We start from the raw sequence: 5,081 nt of genomic DNA on the forward strand, positions 1-5,081 counted from the left end.
TTAATATATTATAATGAAATGTCAACTATAATCCAAGCTCAAAGAGAACATCACAAGATTAAGAAGTCCTTTCCACAAATCTCTAAATTTGTGTCCTCATAAGATTATATATCTATTTCTTTATAAATAATTTCCTTATTTTAGCTATGATTTAGTGATAGTAAGATGGTAATTATGGGGAGAAAATTCTATCACTCCACTGAGAAAATCCTGCCTCATTTCACCACACACCTGAGTCTTAAGCAGTCACTTCTTTTTTTTTTTTTTTTTTTTTGAGACAGAGTCTCACTTTGTCGCCCAGGCTGCAGGCTGCAGTGCAGTGGTGAAATCTGGCTCATTGCAAGCTCCATCTCTCAGGTTTATGCCGTTCTCCTGCCTCAGCCTCCTGAGTAGCTGGGACTATAGGCGCCTGCCACCACGCCGGGCTAATTTTTTGTACTTTTAGCAGAGATGGGGTTTCACTATGTTAGCCAGCATGGTCTCCATCTCCTGACCTCATGATCTGCCCGCCTCGACCTCCCAAAGTGCTGGGATTACAGGCATGAGCCATCGTGCCCGACCAAAGCAGTCACTTCTAATGCAGCTGAATAATAGATACTCACCCAGCTGAGTCTATGAATTAAATCCATGTATGTGAGATAAGGTCCCCAAGAAGTGGTAATAAGCTGGGAATGCCATCAGCTCATCTTCTTTCAGGCCTATATTTGTCATTGTCATTGTCATTGTCACTTATAGAAGCAGGACAGCCCTGGCATTGAGATTGTTAGAAACAGAGCGTATCAAAGGGAAAACTGAACTCCCCTAATTTTTGAAAAACAGCAGATTGGAAACAGATGGGTTCCAGCGTTTTCCATGTGTGAGGTCATTGTCCCAGGTAACCTTGCTCAGGACCACATTTCTTGTCAGCATAACAGAAGTCAAACAATATTTCTACCTTCCAAGAGAATAGAACATAATGTCAGATTTTCTCATGGGTTCCCCCAAGTTCAAGAAAGTTTCATGGCCTTCATTTCTTTCTTCTTCAGTGGCCTCAGGGTCACCTAGAAATAGGTGACCAACAAAGCTACTTTGTTGGAATTTGGAAGATACATCATGCTCCAAAATTACTTAAAAGATGTGCTTTTTCTCCCTGGGAACACAGCCCCAAGTCAAGGCATCTGGCATGGGAAGCAGAACATAGGTTGCTTTTCACCTCTCATATAGCAGGCCTGATACATTTATCAAGGGCATAAGAAAACACCTTCATTGCAGGCAGCACTGATGACTGAGATGCACACTGTCCTTCTTTATATATCTTATTTTGACATAAATTTCCAGGAACTTGTGTTTGCCATCCCATTCCTTTTTCTCCTCTACTGTCTCTAGTCATGGGGATATTTTATTTCACAAACTAGAACGCCCACTTCTTGGCAACAAATTTTTTGCTTTGTGACACCCACCAACCAAACCTGAAATATAACTTTAACCTTAATCGTGATTATAACTGCCACATTTATGATTCTTTTAATAAAAAAAAAAAACACTTGATGTTATAAGGGTTGCTTTTCTTCCCATAAACCTATATATCTTAGCACAGAGTACAAGCTCAGTCTGTTTGGGTTTGGCGTGGTGTGTTCTCATGCATTGTCTTTGATTCTATAACAAACAAGTGTTCCACCCGGCCTCATTTAGGACACCCTCACGCTCACACTTCTACTTTCTGTAAATACAATTCTGCCTGAACTCTCTGACTAGATCATTCTGTCATTAACTGCCATAACTACAACCTCAATACTCAGTCTTCGTTGTTTCTTAGCTGTTTATTTGTTCATTTAATTGCCTTATTTGAAGTTTCTCTATTTCCTCTTTTCAAAAGTTCCTTGGCCAGTGCTCACAGAAAAAAAATAAAACCATCAACTAAGAATCCTACACTTATCAACGTTATGCATCAAAAATTGAGGATTGCTTGAGCTCAGGAGTTCAAGACAGACCTGGACAACATAATGAGACCTCATCTCTGCTAAAAATAAAAAAATATGCATTAGCCAGGTGTGGTGGTGTACACCTGTAGTCTCTCAGCTACTTGGGAAGCTGAGGTGAGAGAATGACTTGAGCTCAGGAGATCTAGGCTCCAGTGAGCTATGATTGTGCCACTGAACTCCAGCCTGAGTGACAGTGAGGTACTGTCGCGAACAGACAAACAAAACACCACCACCACCAACACAGAACCTTCGGGAATCTAACAAAAATGTAGTTTTGGTCACTTCCTCCTATTTTAAATTCCTGATATTTCCTTACATTCTAATGCAAAGGGAAATGAAAGCACTGGTGAGACCTAGGCTGGAGGGGCTTGCCCTAGGCTCACCATATGTTACCTCTGGGTGACCCCTTCAAAATCTCCAGAGACATCTGGGGTGAGGAATAAGCCAATGTCAGCGTCTCAGAAAAGGTTTTCACTTTAGGCCTTCCTGAAGCAGGAGCCTAAGAGCATTGGGATCTAGCTGGAGCATATTGTGCTCTCTTAAGCATTTCCAAGCAAGTGACCTGGATACAGGGCTGTCTCTAGGATGTGGGTGATTGGTTAGCAGAGTTCTAAGTTCTGTTGGGGTCTGTCATCAAAGAAGTAAGTTCACTTTTTCAAAGTTTCATCCTCTAGGCTCCTTGCTTTCTTCCATAAAACCCATTCAAAGGCCCTGCTGGGCTACTGGCTGCTCACTCTGCCTGCATGTCAACTCTTTGCCTGTGCACAATTATGGAAGCACAGCCCTCCTCAGTTCCTTGAAAATACCTGAATGAAGCCAGGGCCTCAGGTGTGAGGTCATAGATCTGAGTAAGAACCTACTTTTTCTTATTAGTTTTGTGACACTAGAAAAGTTAGTGTGGGTTTGGGGGCCTTTCAACCTGTGCAGTGGGTAGCATGCCAGCATCTCCTTCCTAGGGAATTCATCACGTGTGTATGAGATAAAACTTGTAAAACTCATGGTATGGCATCCTATGTAGATAAATGAACACACTTAGAGATAAAAGAACTGTAAGGAGGAATGGGAGGTAGCATAGAATACAACTCAAACAGGCCTGTGTCCACCAGTGTGATATTGGCAAGTCGCTTCCCCTCTCAGCCTCAGTTTTCATTCTGCGCCAGTAAGAGTTTGAGATACAATGAAATGCAGATGTTGTCATCCTCTGACATTATTCCTGTCAGTGCCTTCTCATCATATTCAGAATCAGACCCATGTCCTTCATTGTGACCCATGTGGTGGGCAGACCACAGGAAGGCTCACCACACTAAGCGGTCTGTGGCTCCCTTCTGACTAACAGAATACAATAAACGTGATGGGTAACACTTCTGTCTTCGATCAGGCTGTTATAGCAAAGATAGACTGAACCACTTAACAACAGAATGTTCTCACAGTTGTGGAGGACAGAAGTTGAAGATCAGAATGCCAGCATGATTGAGGTCTGGTGAGAACTCTCTCTTCTGAGCTTCAGACTGTAGACTTTACATCGTATTTTTACCTGACAGATAGTGGAGGTGGGAGCTCTCTGCATTTTTTTTGTTGTTGTTGTTTGTTTTTGTTTTTGTATAGAGAGTCAGTAATCTTGTTCCTGAGGGTTTCACCTTCAGGACCTAATTACCTCCCACTTCCTAGTACTGTTACACTGGGGGCTAGGATTTCAACATACACCATGGTTGGTGGGGAAATGTTCAGTCTATTGTGACTCTCATTATGTCCTTATCAAAAAAGCTGTCATTTTCTCCTGTTGACTTTCTTCTGTGTTTCCTCCCTCAATCTCTCTCAATTTCTCTTATCTCTTCTACTTACTCTGTTCAGTGTTTTCTCCCTCCTTTTCTGCCAATGTTTTTCTCTTTCTCTGTCAATATGTATTTCTCTCCCCGTCTTTCTACTGCATTCCTCATGTTCAGAAAGCAACCTCCAGTGTTATAAGCTGCCTATTCAGCAGCTCACACAACAGAGAAAGAGGGAGTGCCCAGGCCCCGGGAGACCCTCAGGCTGTCAGTCTACACTGAATCCGGCCAATACCCACATGAGTGTGCTTGGAAGCCAATCCTCCCACAGCCCAGCTTCAGCTGAGAACAGCCCCAGCCTCATGGAGCCCCATGTGCAGGAAACCAGCGCAGCTGTGTCCAGATTCCGGTCCACATAAGTTGTGAAACAGCAAGCATTTGTTGTTAAAGGTGCTAAGTTTGGGAACAATGTTGTCAGAGAGAAGCAGATCACTAACTTCTTCTTCCAGGCCCCAGAGTCCTCCTTCCCTCTCTTTTTCTCTTCCCCAGGCTCCCTCTGGCCCCACCGACCTCTTTATCACATCCTCTGCCAAAGTCACTTCTGCCTGCGTGTCTCTGCACCAGGAGTGGCATCTCCCTGACACGTTATTCCCAGACTTGTGCAGGGCTGGCCCTCTGTTGTCATCCTGGTCATGGCACAAATGTTACCTCAGTGAGGCATTTGGGTCCCTTGAATGCTATGGCCCCCCGCCCTCCCTCGCAACATCCTACTTTAATTATAGCATTTACTCTTTTACATGTACTTGCTTTAGTGTTTTTGTCTGTATGTCCTCAGACTGTGGGCTCTTTGAGTGGGAGAAAGGGCCACTCAATCATCTCTCAGCACCACATGCTGGGCTCACCAGGGCAATTGGCACAGGTTTACTTCTGTGGCAGTGTTGCTGAGTGAATAAATGAGGAATTGTCTAATCTCCTTGTCTGCTTCTGATCACCTCATAATGACCTATATATTTCTTTTAAGAAAAACAACAATTATAGTTGATAGTAAAATATAAATGGCAAAATAATAATTTCTGAAGTTTCCTGTTATTTGTGGCAGTTTTTATTATATAAATATCCCCAAGAAGATTTTACATTTTATAGCTTTTACATATTTTGATTTTTAATAAAAAACTGTTTTAACTCTGAGTTGTGACAATAAACTTTATAGTCTTATCTCCAAATTCTTCTATAGTTTAATAATTTTATTCTAATTTTCATGAATGATTTTGATCCCAACATTTATTTTGGAAGGAGAAATTCTACAAGCTTCCTAGCAGGCCAGGCCAATCACAGTTTGTCATCCAGGATCTTA

This window comes from Mandrillus leucophaeus, unplaced genomic scaffold (genome assembly GCF_000951045.1).
Source record: "Mandrillus leucophaeus isolate KB7577 unplaced genomic scaffold, Mleu.le_1.0 Scaffold1011, whole genome shotgun sequence".
Taxonomy (NCBI): domain Eukaryota; kingdom Metazoa; phylum Chordata; class Mammalia; order Primates; family Cercopithecidae; genus Mandrillus; species Mandrillus leucophaeus.